We start from the raw sequence: 19,660 nt of genomic DNA on the forward strand, positions 1-19,660 counted from the left end.
TTTATTCGGCTAAAGCGGCCGAACAAAGCATGGGTTGTGTCGCGGCATCGTGTCTGCAGAGGAGCAGACTTTGATGAATTGGGAAGGGTAACAACGCGTTTGGGGTGTTCAGAGCGGTGCCTTTTGTTAGCGCCTTTCTAAAATTAAACCGTCGGTGGAAAAACGATCTTTGTGACGGGTCCAACTTTCCACTCCTCCAGCTGGAGCTGGGTCGGCACAGGGATGATCCTGCAGATCCCCAGCGGGGCCAGACTGAGGTTTAACATCCTTGATTTCTCCGTGTTTAAATGAGAAAGAAAAGCAGAACCCTAGTACTTGGTGGTGACTTTTTATCCCCCTTTGTTCTGCTCTTCAGTGTGTAATTTTGTATGCTTTCTTTTAAAGAACCGAATTTTTCCTGTAACTATTTTTTTAAGGACTAGCCACATCACCAAGCGGATTTTTTCCTTTCCTTAGTACTTGCAGGTCATCTCATGGCTACCTCTGTATTGGAAGCTTTCTCTCAAATACTAATCTTGTTCTTTGTCTTCACATTTGTTAACTGCTTGACTGACTTTCAGAAGTAATGAAGTCCCGTTGTTTGCTTCCGGGTTCACAGAAGAGCTTGTTCTCCGAATCTAGTGTATCTTCATAAACAAAAATGCTATACAATTTTATTTTAACAAAAGAGTAACATTCTCTAGTTTTCCTGATTTTAAAAATCACAGAAATATATGTATATACCACTGTCTAGGTTTACTTGAATCAACAAGTTTAAGTAAGAGACCTTGCTTTAGGCTTCAGATTATAACAGATTCTCTTGACTTTTTTCAAGGGAAACAAAAAATGTGTGTAAGGAAATGCCCTCAAGACTGAAGTGCTTTTCAAATTATGGCCCAGAAAGATAACCCTATGTAGTGCTAGCAGAAATCTGTCACTGGCTCAACTGTGAAGGCTGAAATTAGGGTTTAAGTGGTCTTTTGTTGGTTCACTGCAGGGTGTGAATTTTACCCGCTGTGAACAGATTTTGTGATGTTACAGTACAGTGATAATCTCCGTGACACCATTAGATAACAAGAGCCTACAAGCTTCCTTTCATATTAAGAAAAACCCACCTGTCAGGCATTCAGTGTACAAGAATATGGGTAATACTTTTTTTTTTTTTTTTAATGTGAGAATGCCAGCACTGTTACTGCACCCTAGTTCAGAGTGGACAGGCAAACACAGTTTTTCCTTGGCAGCCTCACTGGAGCTCACTTGGTGACTAAGGCTGCGGGAGTGCTCCATCTGTAAGGGTAATGAAATACTTTAACACTAGTTAAAAACGTTTCTTCCTCTTACCTGCAGAAAGCTTCTGTAGGACCTTCAGCCCGGTAGTTTGCAGACATTTCACAATCTTCGGTTTATCCTTGCGAGATTGTGATGAGGTAATGAAGCAGTGTTGCCTCCATTTTATGTATAGCATTTGAAGCATGGAGGAAGCAAGTGATTTTTCCAAGGTGGTGGACGGAGTCTGTGTCAGGGCATGGAACTGGAATCTGAAGATGTATGTTCTGTACTTTGTGTCTTGCCCCTTAACATAATTTTCTTTTATCTCCTGTGTCTAGTAGTTACACATATTTAGGTTGTGAGCATTACTGTGGATTAATTAAGAATTTAAGTTGTATTACAGACAGAAAAGGACGTGTTAACCTCACTGTGATTCAATATAGTTTAGAATTCAGATTATAAGTATTGCATATTACAACAGTCCTTATTTCTGCATCAGTTTATGTGTCTGAGACTTTTGATTTGTGAAGCAGGTACAAGTGGTGACATGTTTTCTCTCTGGTTTGCTGATTCTAGTTTGTGCAGTTCTGCTTCTGGGAATTTATGATGGCTATTGTAATCCATGTGTGGGGTGATCGTAAACACCTGATGTTTTCTGCAGCTGTTGAGAGCAAGGTCCATGGAAGAAAATAACAAGGATTTCTTTCATTGAGTATTAGTAATACAATATACAATAGACTAAATGCCTTTTCTTGGGTCAAGCTGGGGGAGAAGGGACTGCCTTATGCCTTGGAGAGTACACCGTAAAACTCTCAGTCTGTGGACATGAAAGAGGGGGAAAGGAGATGCTGAACTGGTTTCAGGCTGTTTTCTGTCCAATGACTAGTCACATTTTGTGCCCTGGAGGCTTGCTTGAGTTATGGCCATGCACTCTGCTGCTCTGCTAGTGGTAGCATGGGTCAGAGATCCTGTAGCCTCTTTCTATACTAGGGCTTTGCACGGTCAGAAACTTGGTCTGATCCACTGTATTTTATCTAGGGGGAAAAACAGAAGAACAGGTCAAACAAGTACTGATATTATTTATTCTCCTAGCTCCCATCCCACTAGTTCACAACTAAGAGCTTCCCTTTATATTGGCTCACCTGTGATGGTGAATTTAGGTAAACTGCATCTGCAGCATCCTGTGGTTATAACTTCTACAGCTGCTTGAAAAATGGCCTCTTACTTGGTTTTGAACCTTCTACTTTATGGTTTCATTTGATTCTCCACACCCAACCCCCAGTTCCTGTTTTACGAGAGGATGATTAATTGTTCCCAGTAGACCCTTGATGTGTAGTCATGGCTTTACAGACCTGTATTGTCCCCTGCCAGTGTCTTTTTGCCAGGCTGAACTCTTTAAGTCTATTTAATCACTCATATAAAAAAATAATCAATTACTTGTGGCTCTTAAGTGTCTTTTTGTACAATGATTCTGCATGGCCTGGACTACGGGAAATGTTTATGTGGAGCTGAGCCTTTCAGATATCTGTTTGCTGGGTTTTGGTCCTTCTTACTCCAATCCTGATAGTTATATCCTGGACAAAGTGAATAGTATCCAGTAGGATTATTCATTAAGATCAGTTCAAGTTCATGCGAGTTCGGGAGTTTTTTGTTGCTAGAATCATCCTCTGTTTTTTCCTCTCAGATCTTACAGATACTTATCTGTGGATAAGGTTACTTTTTTCGACCTCCCTGTTGTTTGGCATTATATAAGTCTTTTACTTCCTTAAGTATTTTTATTTTATTGTGAGTTTTTTTTAAGGTTTCATCTGGTTTTGAACCTCAGGACAGCCACTGGATCTATATGAACATTGCTTAGTCTTGTTTTGTACCAAAAGGTACATTATAAAAAGATTGAGAAAGAATAATCAAAAGCAGCCAGGGACTGGCAAGCACGCTACATATTTTAACACAGTAGGTATGTCTTTGAATGACAGGGTGTTCTTGTAGCCAGGGTGTTCATCTGAGACATGCATAGAAATCTCCATCTGCTACCAATTCCCTGTGGGGCCTTGTGCAAAGTTAGGGTTTCTCTGCACTTGGAGATTTAGAAACAAATCCCAACACTTGGCTCCAGCTGTATCCAACGTCTGTCAAGGCAAGACCTCTGCTCACTTGATCTTCTCTTGAACTCTGATTTGAAGGATTCACAAGCATAAGGGACAGAAGGACCCCAAAAACATCCTCCAAAAAGATTGTCTAGTCTGGACTACTGGGTAAGCAGGGTTGAGGTAAGCAGCATCCTTCGGCAAGAAATACTGGATAGAGCAGTGCATAAGTCCCAGTTTGGGACTTGAAGGTTTATATAATGGTATGTCCTCCTGACAGCATTTATTAGTCTGATTTAGCATGTCTGTTCATGCTTTGCTCCTAGACCTAATCTGACTGAGCAGAGCCAGCTTTGATGGTTTTGCACCCAAAATATAGCCAGCATAGCAACCATTTCTGTAGAGGTTTCTTTAGAGAAAGCTGCTCACAAGTTTTTCTGTATAGGCTGTAAAGTACATTTTTTATTATGTTTGTGTGTATCTTTAATTGCTAATCATGCAAGGGCAACCCAAATAATCTTCTCACAGACAGTGAAGGTTAGCAGGGCAAAGTAGGAATTTTGAGGTGCTCAGTTATTGTGATTATGAGGGTGATGTGAGTGCCTTAGATAAATGTGCACTGTTCTACCTGGTTAAAATCTTTTTTTTTAAAAAAAAATCAGCTTCTTTTCATAACAAAACCAGATATATTTTCCTCTTGCTCCATTTATATAACCAACATTGGATCTGTAATTGAGAAAAAAAATATTTGCTCCTTTGCAGGTTGGCTCATATTTGTTCTAGATGGTCCTGATATGAGCAGCTTGCTTAGACAATACATCTGCTTTGGTTTTCATATGAACTTTTAAGTCATTGTAATTCTTTTTGATTAAGAAAAATTAAAGCTTTAACCAAAGTTTTTCATGCATATGAATTTAATGTAGGTACGTACTTCCTTTCTTTTTTAGTGAAATAGAACAAGCAGCTTTTTGCTGATGAAGGACTGAGATGTGCTTAGTGACTGCAGAGCAGTATGTATCGGAGGGCCTGCTGAGCACCCCTGCAAGACTAAGTTCTTTCCCACTCAGCGTTTGCCAGTGGTGGCCATAACCCAATCATGCATTAGCATGGCATCTGCCATTGCTTTTCAGACAGATGTTGCAAAAATAAATTCAAAACTTCAGGGATGTAAAGTAAATAAAATTATATAAAGCTGTAAAGGAAATATATCTCCATGTTGAAAAACTTTACAGCACAAATAGACCCCACTCAACCATTTGGGAGTGGTGAGTGCAATAGTGGGAAAAATAAAAGTCCCTGGGAGCATTATGTGTCAGCAGCAGTTAGTGACGATCAAACCTTTTATCAGTTGAAGAATAGTGGAGGCAGTTGGGTTAAAACCATGTAATTAGATCTAATCCAGAAATGATTTTTAAATGTAAGTTTATTTAAATTCTGCTTATGTAATACAGTCATCTACAGATACATGTACATGTTTGCAGGCTTAGGGTGATTGTTTAGGACAGAGGAATAAGATTATACATCAAATGGCTATATGCCATTAAGTTCAGATTTCTTTAAGAGATGTAATTTTTTATTCCTCAGCTTATTTTCTCTCCTCATTCCTATGTGTATATAGGGCAATAGACTGTCACCTAGATCTGTCTCACTGACTGAGTCTACACATAAATCAATTCCCTTCTGATATGTTGCGTGCAATAAATTTTACTGGTGAACTGACATGGCTGCCAGTTGAACTGTGGGTTTGATTTCTTTTTGCTTGTAATCTGTTGTTGATTAAGATATGATTACTCCCCTCAACTGCAGCAGTACTTATTAATTTAAAATAGTAATTTTCTGTTTAAAGATAACGAGTACTCAGGGATCATTCAGAGGTAACACTGGTGTATGAGAGGAAAAACGACAAATGGAAAAAATATATTGCTTCCCTCTAGAGAGAGAAGCCTGTAGAATGCAATAATATTCTGCGATGCGTGAAAACACTTTTGAACTTGCTGTACCATACTTCTCAAATCTAGCTGTAGATCTTGTGAGAGACTGCTAACATCAAAATAAAGCTAGTCCAAGATTAAAAGCAAAGAGAGAGTCCAGTGACCAAAGGGGAGGGTGCAGCAGCGTAGTGCTCCTCAAGATTCTTACATGCTTAAGCTGAGAACAAAATGAAACACCTGAGTTTCAGGGTTTAACAGGTTTAGTCTTCTGTAGAGTGTGGTTGTAAACTGCAAGCACAATAAAGGGAAATCATGTATTTGTAACATTGCTGGTAAACCTTCTAGCTTGGATCACAGTTTTACAGTGGGGTTGGAGTGGTCTAAGTGGCAGATCAGGTAGATCAGATTGCTAGATTAGGATATACTTGGTTCATACTTCCCAGGTAAAGAGAAAGTGGTCAAGAGGTAAGCTGGTCATGAGTCAGTACAGAAATTAAAACCTAAGTAATAGCAGATACACATGGTAAGAGCTTTTTTCCCGGTTCAGTCTTATTTCCACTCCATCTTTATATATGCTTTTATCACTAAGTGTGTTTCAATATTGTAAAAAAAGCCTTCCTCCTATCAGCCATATAAAATAAATAATATTTTGAGAAGTTATGTATTTTGTTTTTTAAATTCTTAGAAGTCAGGAAAATACTTCCAGGAAGCAGATCAGTAGCAATTCCTAACAGCTCTGAAAGAGCTGTTTGTTGCTATGCATCTAAGAGATTTTGAAACTGAAAATGTGGTTTTGTAGTTGCATAGTATGTAGTATGCATTTGCATAGTTTTCTGAAGGAATTTTAAAATTCATTGAGTACTTCATACATAGGCATGCTTTGCAGTCCTGTGTAAGGTTTGGCTCTGCAAAATCCAAGTTAATTCTTAAGTCAGGTGGAGAAGTTTTATTTGTACATTTTTTGCAGTTATTGCAGACTCAATAGTAGCAGACAAAGATTATTGCTTTTAGTTAGCCTGTAATAAGGATGGATTACCTGTGGTGAGAATTAGAATTGAGGACAGGTCAGGCAGTGAAAATGCTAGACTCAGTCTGGGAGAGAGGTTGGTCAGGGACACAGGAAGGAAGTACCTCCTGTAACTCCCAGTGAGTTACACCCTTCTTAGAACTCCTTCATCTACAGCAGGCAGAGCAATTAAATATGGCTTTGGGGTTGTACTTCCTTGTAATAACCCCTATTTCATATGTTTTCCTGAAGTGTGTTTTCTGTTAATGCAGAAAAAGATGTCTGAGGAGTTCAACAGCGGGTAATTTGCAAGCTTAAGTTATCCTTTCATTTTAGGTTTTGTTTCTGTAAATAAAATCCCATTTATTTTTCTTTCGACAAGGCACAGGAAATGAAATCCTAGGTACATATTACTGAGCATTAGCAGGTACAAGGCTAGTCATTTATTTTTCACTACCATTTCATGCCTCAAGTGATAGGAAGTTAGAAAAACAAAGTATGTCGTGTTTTGTTTTTTGTTTTTTTTTAATACTCAATGAGAACTCAACCCTTCAAAAAGAAGAGGAGTTAGTGAGTTTCTGCTCAGTCTGCATCCATCTCTGTACAAGCCAATATTGATATGATGAGTTTGGTTAGAGTCCTCTTGTTGATTTTGTTTAGTGTCTCTGCACCTCTCAGAGGTTGCTCCTGAAGCCGTGCTGGTAGTTTCCCTTCTGTCTTAGATCTGCTTTGACTATATTATCTTAATGCATGGTTTCCTGTGACTGAAATGTGAGGATCCCCAAACCATCAGCCAGTGCTATGAAAGCCTGATGTTGTGCTGGTGAATCCCACATTCTGTCAGAGATGTTTTTCTTCTGTATTTTGTGGCAAGAAGAAGCCCCATATAGCATGTCCTTAGGGCTGCCTGAATCCTTGGCTCTGTCTTTGAGGTTCATCATCCTATGCATCAGTCTCAGGTCACTTCCTAGCATAGGGGAACACCTGCTTCTGTGCTCAGGTATATGGATGAGGTATTTTGCCAAGTTTTTGGTTTGTGTATCTTGTTTTGCAGAACTTTATTAGAAGACTTCCTTGAAAGGAAAATATACTTATTATTTACTTTTCCAAAGGAGCCAAGGAAAAGGCTTTATATTTGCAATTGTTTTATTCCTGTTAAAATGTTTATTGGCGTAAATTGAGGAGTCATGGTGCCTTTTTCCCAATGTACCCTGTTGTCAGTAAGTCAGTTTATTTGCCTTGCTGTTGTGCATCCAAGAGCCTTTGCTAGGATAATGGACTGATTGTTTAGAGACCTACACTGCTAAATCTGCAAGGCATCAGACTATCAGGTCTATCTTGTGGTGAATTTGCATGATTCTTGAAACTTACATCTATAAGCAGTGGTCCACAGCTCCCTGAAGCCAGATGTGTCAAGCCAAAGAGTTTCATGGGTAGCTTGTTGGATGCTAGGATTAATTTAATAGCTTAGCTATCTCCCTGATTTGCTTTTGTTTTCTGGGTATTGGAAGGCTTTATTCTTTCCCCATTTCCCGTTGTCTTGTTAAACAGTTGTCGACCTTTTCAGTCTGATCTGGTAGGTGGAAGTGCTGTATGAGGAGACAACAGGAAAAAAAATAAATCTTTTGAAGCTGAGGGAGAGCAAGATGTCAGTAATGGGGAAAATGGCACTGTCTTCTTAGTGTAGACCATGATGTTCCCCATTTATTCTTTTTAACATCCTTATTAATCTTTTTTTTTTTTTTAAATCTTTATATAAATTACTCACTTCCTGTGAATAACTAGTTAATTAGATTACTGAGCAGATACCTTCATTAGTGTTCTCAGCAATTGGTTAATAAAGTTTCACATCAACTTGTTCTTAATCTGAAATATTGAATTGATCAACTGTGGTTTTGCAGCATTGTCAAGACTAGAGGAAAATTACTGCCTATTGCAAAGTCCCTGATTGAAAGTCATGTTGAATATCTGCTTACTTTTATTTTAGATTTAAAAGAAAATAAATTTAGGTTGGTATTTCTGCTGCCTTTGCATTTTATCTTCCATGCAAGGTTTTATAGTTTTCAACTGTACAGAGCATATAAAACTATGCAGAGCAACATTCAGGGTGGGATGCAAATGTGTTGGTCTGAATGGGCTTCAAGAGTCGGTTCATTGACTTGAAGAGTTTGGTTGTATCCATGACATTTTGCATTGATTTTTTTGTTTGTTTGTTTTGTTTTCCTCATTGTACAATAGATGCTGTAGCTGTTAACAGGTTTTCTTGGCTTTTGAAAAGCTTGTTTCTTTCAAAAGGACATAGGGTGTAACAGTGAAAGGTATATGCCCCCTTTTCACTGCAAGTTAATGTATCTTGTAGAATCCTTTACTAGATCCATATTCAAGAGCCCTAGGTTAATTGGCATGTCTTTGAAGTTCTCAGAAAAACCAGCCAAGCTGTTAAATGTGTTTTCTCAGTCCAGACAAAAAAAAATATCCTATAGCTGTCTCATTAATAAACCTTATATATTATTCATATCTTGCATCCTCATAGGAAGTGAGTTGTAGAAATCTAACGTAGCTTTTATTGGCACTCTTTTACGTGTGTGTATATATATATATGCATACACCTACAGACATTATGTCCAGTGGAACCTTTATTAGGTTATCTGCGGAAGTAGGTTGCTGATATTGGTCTTTCCAGTGCATGAACAATGATGCTGTAATCAAGAAAATGGACTTCCTTATTAATAGTGTCAAATACCATTGTGCTGAGCTGACACTGATACAGCCCAAATAGCCACAAAGCAGATGTGTGCTTTTTCTGCTGAAGGAAGCCAGGCTCTCTGGTGTAGTGATGTTTTATGCTTATTAAAAAAGATATTAAACCTATTCAGGTTAGAAAGCCATAACCTCGTATGGTAACCCTTGGCTTCAGAAACCGCATTGGATGCAGGTGGGTTGTTGTGGTGTAATGCTGAGCCTCTTCTCTCAGCATATTTGTGGTACACTGGATTTTGAAGCTTCTCAGCCAACAATGGGAAAATCTGTGAATCATTTCAGAAAGATAAACCTGCAGGTCTACTGAATATACTGTTAGTAATTGTTCTTGGCTGCATAATTAAATTGTTAACTCTGCCTGAGATGTTTTTAGTTGTCACTGAGCTGTAGACTTTCAAAGATTGCCAGTCTGCAGGTGTGAATTTGTGTTGTAGTGTTGTAGAAACTGATGGAGAAAGTTTGATCTAGTTCAAATATCTTAAGAGCCTGAAGGTGAAGCTGTTCACAAGAGACTCCCTTAAGATCTCAGCCATCTTAAAATGGGCAAGCAGAATATTTTAGGGAAGCTATTTTCTGCAAATATCTACTTTTATGCATTGATTGTTAAAAGAGGCAAGGGTTGCAGGGTCAGACATAGGTGACAGTCGTAATTCATATTTATAGTTAGGTCCAATGCACCCATTTTTGGATTCTGACAGTTGACTGTTCAGGAAAAGCAGATACGGGTTTTGGCTTAGCTGATTGCCTCCTAAAATGATTGAATGTGAAATAGGTAGTGGTCCTCACAACTAATGGTGTCAATTAAATTGTCATTTTATGTGCTGACTGACAGCCGTCTGTGCTTCCATTTCTAGTGCATGGGCAAAAAGCACTTCAGGAGCTGTTGCAGTGTAAATGGTACAGCCTGCAGGTGAATTTGTGATCGAGTGAGATAAAATATTCTGTACCTGCTCTGGTCTACATCTAGGTCAAGCAGATGTCTTTTGCTCAATAACTTCTACTAGCTTTTTGTAGCATGATTACACTGTTAGACACTAATACTGGAAAATAGATACAGATTAGTGATGCAACAGGCTAATTAGACCTTTTTTTTTTTTTCTAGCTTGGGTGATTTGTTTTGCTACTTTATTTGACTCCCATCCCTGGCAGTGCTGCTTAATTCTGAGATTCTGACCACCTGTGCATATAAATATAGTTTTGAGAACTGAACTTTCATTTGATTGCAATTATGATCAAAACTGCTTATAAGTCTATCTTTTTGAGGAGCAAAACTATCAAGATGCATTCATAGCATTCATAATAGGCATTGCTTGCAATGCTGTGTTTATAGATAGACTGAATTCTTTGGGTTAGTTTGATGGACTATCAAAGTCTCATGAATTTGTATTACCAACAAAAACATATTATTGGTTTTATGCATTTATATTTTCAGATAACTGTTGCATTTAATGACGTTTATGTCCAGATATCATGTGGAAAAAGATTTAGAAAGGGAGGCTTAATTGCTGAAATTGAGAAAAGATGTGGTTTCACGTGTCTGTGTGTGGTATATAGTAAAGGGAACTTTGCCATACATGATTGCTTAACATGTGGGCTTTTTGATTACCAGACCAGTTTGTTTTGATACATGAATAGTGTCAGAGTCCAATACTCTCTGACCAGCTTCTTATAGATGTTCCATAGCTGGAGGGTGTGAGGTTTAACACTTAATTTACTCACCTGAAGATAGTTGATGTTAAGTGGGACTTCTGATTAGCAGAATGATACAAAGTATTTCAAGAACATAATTGAAAAGTAAGTTGTTACATGTAACAAAATAAAGCACTTGCATTGCACAGTACCAGCATGATTCCTGTTACATCTGTCACTGTCACTGGACATCCCCAATCACAGGGAAGAAGTATGTAGAATTCTGTGCAGAACCTCAAAGCTTCCTGTTTTCTTCACCAAAGACAACTAGTTTGAATGTTTTCCCTCATCTCAAAAGAAGTAACCTAAAGTCCTTCTACAAAATTAGTAGTGCAACGTGGTGACCCAGGTCAGTCCTCTTGGCATTGTTGTGTATTTCTCCTCACCTGGCCTTACTAAATTGCCACCCAGTGCTCAGTGCTGTTGTCGTAGTACTCCCAAGTGAAAGATGCTGTCATTGGTGAGTAATGCTCGTCTTGGGTGTTCATGGATTTCAGAGAGAGCCTTTCTTTGAAGGAATGAGTAGGAGCTATGTAGGACACATGATGCCTGTAAGTTTTTTGACCTTGGACTGAAGCTTGACTTACTGGGAGAACCTGGCTTTTGGTGTAGAGTCTGGTTTCTGAAAGTGGCATGTAAAGTTGGGTAGATGTGTTAAAAAAAAAAAAAAAAAAAAAAAAAGAAGGGAAGAAGGAAAAGATGTGATTATATAAAAAGACATATAGATTGGAGTATAGGAGTGCTACATTATGTTCTTTCATGCTCTTGTCATACTGAAAGCAATTTTCAGGTCTGGAACAGTGAAGAGATGACTTTCTGAAGTCAGGCTGAGAGTGCTGGTTTGTGAGTTGCCATGCAGTGGGTAGGACAAAAAGTGTGTGCTCTCTCTCTGCGTGTTCTGTCTGTAATAGCTGTTTTTCTGACTCATCCAGGATAATAGTTGATTGTGTAGGCACCCTGTGCCATACATTGTTGGGTGGGTTTTAGTGGTGGGTTTTTTTTTATTATTCAACAATCAGCTTGTGGATATGAATCAATATCTATTTCCATGGAGTTATCTTGGCTTGGTCTGAGAGGAATTGTATCCATTACTGCCTAGAAAATAACTATTTGCAGGCTGAAGCAATCTGAGCATTGACTACTTTTATCCCCCACTCCAGGAATTTGTTCACTAAAACTAGTGTGTTCTGTCAGCATGTTCAGCCTGCTCTGAGGAGGAAGAAGCAGCTGCAGGGAACACGGGACTGCTTTTGAGTGATACAAGTCAGTTACAGATCATTTTCAGTCCAAGTGAATGTTGCTAATAGTGTAATCGGTGTTAGGTTGGTATGTTTGAAATAGCTGACATGGCGCAAAGCGTTGTGTGATTCCACTGCTGGATATCTCTGCCACTCTTTTTAGCCAGAAATAGCAGAATTCAAGTATCTGGAAGCTGATTCACTGTCCTGCAGGTAAAAAGCCATGTGTTAACTTGGTGAACTCCTTTCTCGTGTATGTGCTTTGAAGAAATAATTAGAGAGTTCTAAGATAAAACTTGTTTTACTGCTTACTGCAGTTTGTCTTCACTGCTTGCAAGTGTGTAAGAGGTGTTGGCTATTAATACATCCCTCCTCTGATTACTGTATTTAGTTCATGAAATACTAAACTGTTAGGAACTGGAAGGCATTGCTTTCTGGAGAGTGCACTCTTTGTACTAGGTTTGTTTTTTATTTTTAATTTTAACTGATATAATTTTGAAGACAATTATGGGTTTTCAAATGCTACAGCACTGTGTCCTGGAGACCCTGGTGATCTCCTGTGCTTTTTTTTTTTGCTGCTGCTGCTCAGAGCTTTGAGGTAGCAAGAAAAATGTAAGTGGTGCATCTCTGATCTTCTTGTTGTGATATTTAAATTGTAGGAGTAGGTCAACACTGTAGAAACACAGCTTTCAGTGGGCTGTTACATTAAGAAAAAGAAGCAGAGTGGACTTGAGTAGAGGAGTGGTACTCCATATAGGAAAGCTGCTCTTCCTGCCACTAGCCATTGTTACCTAACTGCTCTTGTGTTGTGTCTGATGGTCTTCATTAACAGGAAAGAGGCCTTTCTGGCAGTTTTTAAAAAATGTTTTCTTCTCAGAACTTGCATTTCTTGTTTGCTTGTTGGAGATCTGTCTCAGGGGGGCCCTATAAAATAACTCCATTAATGATTTTTTCCCAGTGTACTGTGAACAGTATCTGCTACTCCTCTCTCTGCCAAACATTAATGACGGATTGAGCTAAATTGCTGCAGTACATTTATAATGTTTTCTGCAAAATTTCAGCTGCATCCTTTTTCCTTCAGCAGCATCATCTCTTACAGTGATTGCTGAGATAGTTATATTTTTTCATGAGAAACAGCACATCCAATGTTCCTCTGAATTCAAGAATCCAGTTCTAACATCTATGCAGTCCATTGAAAGTGGTGTTTTGCATAAGGAAAAAAAAGCAAACAAGCCTTGTTATCCTTGAAAGAGTACAGTCTTCTGCCTGTTTTCCAAATTAGTTGCTTTTTTTTTTTTTTTTTTTTTGTCTCTGCTTTTTCTAAGGGATTTTCCTGCTGGCATGGCATGCAAACTAGGAGTTGGATGACTAGCTATCACCTTAAGATAAATGTTAATTGGGTATGAACTGATCTGTAGCAATACACCATCTCCCATTATCTCAGGGTACTCCAGTTAGGAGCACAGCAGCCTAAGAGACCTCCCTGCAGTCTGAGAAAAGCTTCTACTCATACCTTGCCCTTGGAGAATTGCATCTAATTTCTCCTCTTAGTTGCTGAAATAAATGTTGTTACCAAAAAGAAATATTTATGTGTCAACCCAAGTGTGTGATTTCATTTTCTTGACTTGTATTTTCATCTGTCAATGATTTAAGATTTTTTCTCTCTCTCTTTTTTTTTTAATTTTTTTTTTTTTTTTTCTTCACTGACTGCCATGACTCATACACATCTTTCATTCGGTTGCTGATTATGAGACATACGGGTCTGTTGCCTCAGTGGTCAGTGCGTCTGGAGTGTTCTGGTCGCAGGAGATTGCTGTCATTTTTTTAACTTGTTATTCAGCAGAGCTGCTTCTGTAGAAATTCTTGGTTAGTCACCTAAGAAATTCCCACTCCAGTGAAACATGTGCACTGGTTGGATCTCTTTCTTTTGCAAGAAACATCATCCCATGCATCCCAGTTTAGCAGTTAGGTGCTGAGATCTGTGACACAAATTTTGGTGCATTTGTCATCTCATTTTTATCTGGGTTTACTTATTTCTCAGCTGGATAACTACTCAGGTTACATGAGTCCTGGCTGGAGAATCTTGCATGAGCACTGTTGGGTTCTGTTGTTGTTGTTGTTTTTAATTTAATGTGAGGTAAATTTAATTCTCTTTTGGTATTTGTACATGCTGCAGAATGAAACCAATTCCACTTGTTTCATCTCTTTGTTTTCTCTCTCCCACTAGGCATACTTGTTAAAGGACAAGTACTTTTATTGGAAAGTACACTTGCTCTTTACTGGGGAAAAATGCTGTCCTATGATTAAAAAAAATAAAAAAGTAAAAAAAATTAAGTGCCTTAAGAGCTTCTGGAAGGCACTTTTGAGAGACAGAGGCTGTTCAGTGTGTGTCAAAAACCTACTGTAATACTGAAGATACTGCATATGATAGCCACTGGTGACTAGGGCATGCTTCCAAGTATGAGATCAAAGGACAGTATCCAGTTGCTTTGTGTACTGTAATGTCATAAGCAAAGTTAATCCATAATGGAAAACAATTCTTTCAGCAATAAATATATGGGTTATCAATATCGTTTTTTCAAGTAATATTAAAACATGCAGTTGGTTGTATTTACCCTGCACATTGGAATGTTACTGCTTAGTCCCTGCATGTTGCCATTGAGGTTGTTTATGCAATAAAACGAGTGAGGGGATTTAATGTGGAGAGAGCCTGGCTCCAGCTTTACGGTTTGTAATGAGTGGGACCCTTGGGAGAAAGGTTTCATAAACATTGTAATTCTGCTGGTGGCCTCTGTGGGCAAAATAGCAAAATAAATGATCCAGCTGCCAGTGCTGCCCTTCCTGCTGATTTGAAGTAACAGACCTCCAGGTTATTAGCCACAACTTTTGGGAACAGAGTGCAAGAGTCAGAAAACGGTGATGAAACAGCACAAGTCAATATGTAAAGAAAACCCAGTGTATCTCGCTAAGTGTAGGGGCTTGGTCTTGCTAGCTCCCCAGATGGGCAACAAAGGAGAGTGATGGCTTCTAAGCACTGCTGTGGTCCCATCCTCAGTGCTTGGGACCCTGGGAAGCAGCAAATAGAGATTCTTCTTATTTTTTCAACGATATCAAAGTGAGCTTTATCAGGAGGTGCGAGTGTCACCACTCTTCAGGTTGTGGGCTAGCTATCTTATGGCCTTGGGATGTGTAAATAAAGCACTTTTCCTTCACACTGACCAAACCTGGGAAATGTCAGCAGCCAAGGTGGATTTCATGTTATGAGGGTGTGAAAACTGTGTTAAAGCAGAAAATGCTTCACGGCTGTTGTGGCAGTGAAGGCTGCAGCAACCACCATGCACGCTGCCGTGACCAGTGTGCCCTGTGATTGTTCACCTCTTGCCGGCTCTTGGGAAGTGCCTTTGTAAAAGGAGGAGCTGCAAGAGTCCTCACAGGGACTCTGTGTGCAGGTGGAAAGTGGGAAGCCTGAAGAGGATTTGGCGAGAACCAGTGGCTGCTTTGCATTCGCTCTGTCCTGTCTTCCCCTTGCATCGCTTTGTTCTGCTGTACTGGTAGTGATTTATGAGTTTTCCATCTACAGATTTTGTTAGCTCATAATTTGGCTGCCTGCTGCCTTCCCAGGGAGCTGAGACAGCTGCTGCCTCTGTGCTGACATGTTTCCTCTCCATCAAAAGTGCCAGGGCAGCTCTTCCTCCATGCTGCTTAAGTTTGGTAATTTGCTTTTTTTAAGGAGTTCCTTGGCTTGTTGCTGAAAGAAGAGGAACCCTAAGAGGATGAAAACACCTAGTAACATGACTCAGTGAAAAGCACCCATTAAGGCCTTTTAATATACTGGATATTCCACTTCTTGAGAGAAAAAGGTTGACCTTGATATTTAGGTTTTGGTTTTTCTTTCACAGAAACTCCATGTATGCTTTTACTTTATTTGTCTTCACGACAAGTGCTTCTCTCTTGCAAGGGAAGGAGATGGAAATAATTCCTGCTGAGCATCTGTTCCTGGTGCTGGTGGTGCTGTGTTGGTGGTGCTCTGGCAGCTCTCTCCAGCACCCTGTCAATCAAACACCATCAGTACCAGTCCCCACAGCAGCATCCTGTGGAACAGTCCTGTTGGAGCCACCTGCCCCCCTGGGCTCCCTTGCCATTGTTAGTCTCTTGCCTACATAGAATCATTGTATCTTGGTAGAGAGTTTTATTAAATGGCTGTACTTCTTTTGATGTTGCCTGGCACTGATTTCTCTCTTGGTAGCTAGGGCAGTGAAGTTTCGCTGCTGTGAAGCAACTGTTCTTGAATTCATCGTGAGCATGGTGACATTTGAAGAATCTCAGATGATTCTGAAAGTTCAGTTAAAAGTAGTGTAAAATGATGCTTAGGAAAACAGTACTGGTTTGGATAAAGGTTTTCAGTGTTTATTTTTTTCAGTTTGAGCAATATGCTTCCAAGAACAAGTGTTTTCAGTATTTTAGCTTGTAGAAACTTCAGCCTTACCAAGGCTTTCAACAATTTAGGAATGAATCATCATAAGAATTTCCCTGTGGTATGGATAAAAGACTGCATTTTTCTAACTTATTAAGGGAGTTCAAGCTTCTTGATGCTTTGAGGTAACTTCTACTGCATCTGTTGATGGTTTTATAAATCGATTTTACCAATTAATCCTGGTTTTATTCTGTTCCAGTTTTTATTAATTGTGTGCATGAGAATGATTGGTTATATTATAGAAACTGCTCTATCCTATGCCTTGATATCTACAACTGTTAATGTCCCTGTAGATGTTTGGGGTCTTCAGTATGTAAATGAGAAGCAGCTGTAGAGAAAGCTGAACCTGAGGGCTTTGAGCAGTTTCAGGAGAATATACCAGCTCAACAACTTACATATTTTTAAAGTATGAACCTGTTTTTTAGAAGGTTGTTAACAAGAGTGGAAGCAGAATTTTGGAAACTGTTTTGTCATGCATTTCTGATTAATTTTTAGCTACAAGTTAGTTAGCAGCAGGCTTAGACATTCTGAGATTCATATGGAAAATGATCCTGTCTGGAGGTTGTGTGCCTGATCCTGCCTGTGAAAGGACTGTGCTAAGAAGGTATCATTTCCACATCTCTTGCTCTCTTTCCTGCTGGCAGTTCATACTGGAGATGCTGAGCTGCAACATATAAGTTTGACTGGTGGTTTGGGTTTTCTTTGTGAAGCTATTTCCTTCCTACTTATACCCATCCTTAAGATCTTTACTCCTGTGAAACCATTATGACTTCTCTAGGTGGCATTTCAAAATTTGCCTTTGGCTTTACCTACCCAGATCCTATACCTTTCAAAACAGAGAACAGATGCAACTGAGGTCATTCATGATTTCAAGGCTTTACAGCTACATGACATACTTAAAGGATGGGTGTCAGGAGGATGGGGCCAGTCTTTTTCAGTGGTGCCCAGTGACAGGACAAGAGGTAACAGGCACAGATTTGTACATAGGATGTTCCATCTAAACGTGAGAAGGAACTTACTTGCTTTGAGGTTGGCAGGGCAGAGGAACAGGTAGCCCAAATCAGTTGTGAAGTCTCCATCTTTGTACACATTGAAGACCTGACTGAATGCCTTCCTGTGCCACCTGCTGTAGGTGAACCTGCTTTGGCAGCTGGGTTAGACTAGGTGATCTCCAGAGGTCCCTTCCAACCCCTAACGTTTTGTGATTCTGTGAGATCTCAGAGGCAGACTGCACTGCAATACAATCAAATATACTGTGCAAGTTTATATGCTGCCACCCTGAATTTACAACCTTCTGCCATCACCTCTGTGTTGTTGGTGGTGTGTTCTTGATTTTAAAACAAACAAACCCAAACAACAACAACAAAATGTTTTTGCGTTGCATTCACTTTTGTAAATTTTAAACTATCTTCCAGGCACCTCTTGTGGTAGCAACAGCACTTTAAAATCTCATTTGCAGTACCTGGTGTTATCTGTAGTACAGATACATCCTGGATTGTCAGATATATTGCTGGGTTGGTTTTGCTTAGGCTTGTGCTGCAGCTTCTTGATGAAAGTGTTCCTGCTTGCCCTGGACCCGTACTTGAGGGAGTGCCTTATGAAGCCTGACCCTCACTCGAGCAGATTACAGTGCAGTGCATTTAAAGCTAAATATAGAAGAAGGCAGATCCTGTGTTCCTAGTAATTAACTATTCAGGACTCTCTTCTGTTGCACTGAACCTCTAGTCATTAAATCTTCCACAAGTGGTGAGTCTACATGCTTTATAAAAGTCTTGTTTGTAGCTGTCTTTTAGGGCATATTTCATATTCACAGGGAACACTTTTAACATCCAATAGTCAAGCTTCAGGTGCATGCAACTCTTCTCACAATTTAAGAAGTCAAGTGCTAGAAATCTGGCATATGCATTGATATCTTTTATAGACACTGGGAAACCATACCAGTTGAGGGGCAGGTGTCGTTCACTTCATTGCCTCCAAAGGCAATGGAAGTGAGCAGTGGTGATCCCAGCCTGACACTGTTTGTGCTCTGTAAGAGCTGTGACAAGACGATTAATTCTTATCTGTTATGTGGCTTGCTTGATACTTTATTTTCAAACCTCTTCGGGGTCCTTCTGCAATCATTGAAATTAAGGCTTTTTAGACCTGAAGCAAGGGGTAAGGTATCAGGGCCAAGCATAAAAAGGATCGGAAATACCTGGATGAATATTATATTTTGTAGCTCAGCCTCACAAATAACCAAAGGTCAGAAAGACAAACCAGATAAATATGTCAAATCTAGCCGGTCAGTGGCTAGAGGCCAGGGCTGTTGCTTATCCCTGTTGACTGCTAGATTATCTGCCTAATAAACTTGTAAAGCACCTCCTGTTTCTCTGCCACCAAGACTGCTAAGTCAGGGAAAGAGACTTTTTTTTTTTTTTGAGCTCTGCTGTGAGAGGATGCTTGGGTCCTAGGGCACTTTAGAAGAGCCCATGGTACCGTGGTTTGCCATTTTTAACTCTTTGAAGATGGGAAAATTGTTTATCCAGAAGGCTATTTAGTGTTGCACTTGTCCCTTGGTCTGTTAAAACCGTAGCTTTTGCATCTTTTTATGACTTGCAGGAAGCAAAACCAGTATTGACTCTGAACTGTACTGGCTATTTTCAGTGCATGCAGGCAGTTTTTGATTGCAGATAAGTAGTAAACCAATAGTAGAAAGCAGTGGTTTGCCAAATTAAAAATTTGAAATGATGCAGAAGTGGCCAGCTAGTGATGCTGCAACTCTTAAGAGGTAGCTGGTGAATGGGAACATACTGTCTAGCTGGAGCATTGTTAACAGAGTTGTTAAATGAACTTTCAGGGGTAGAGAGAGCATTAAATTGGATACTAATGCACAATTGGCATCTTTGTAGCCACGGAGCTTGAGTTTCTCTTTGCTCATGGTAGGAAGGGGATCCTGCTTTAGCAGGAAGTTAGAGGTCCCTTCCAATTCTGACAGTTCTGTGATTCTGTAACCATGACCTAATGACCTGCAGGGTGTGAAACAGGTGGTCTGTAGGTCTCAGCACTGACACTTGCTTTTGGCACGACAGGAGGATGACTCTTGACAATTGCCATGTGCTGCAAATCTTACTTGTATTCACTGTTGTGTGCATGCAGTTGTTGGTTTAGCTGCATTTGTCAAATTAAACTAGTTGTATCCAAAGCTGAAAAGCAGTTCTTTAGATAAAATGGCAATAGTGTATGATCAC

At 39.5% G+C, this 19,660-nt stretch overlaps 1 protein-coding gene across 1 annotated transcript in view; it reads left to right on the top strand.

The window, feature by feature from the left end:
- Nucleotides 1–19,660, top strand: part of BZW2 (basic leucine zipper and W2 domains 2) — a 53,022-nt gene that overhangs the window by 598 nt on the left and 32,764 nt on the right. The window lies entirely within an intron of this gene.

The sequence above is a fragment of the Apus apus genome, chromosome 2 (genome assembly GCF_020740795.1).
Source record: "Apus apus isolate bApuApu2 chromosome 2, bApuApu2.pri.cur, whole genome shotgun sequence".
NCBI lineage: Eukaryota > Metazoa > Chordata > Aves > Apodiformes > Apodidae > Apus > Apus apus.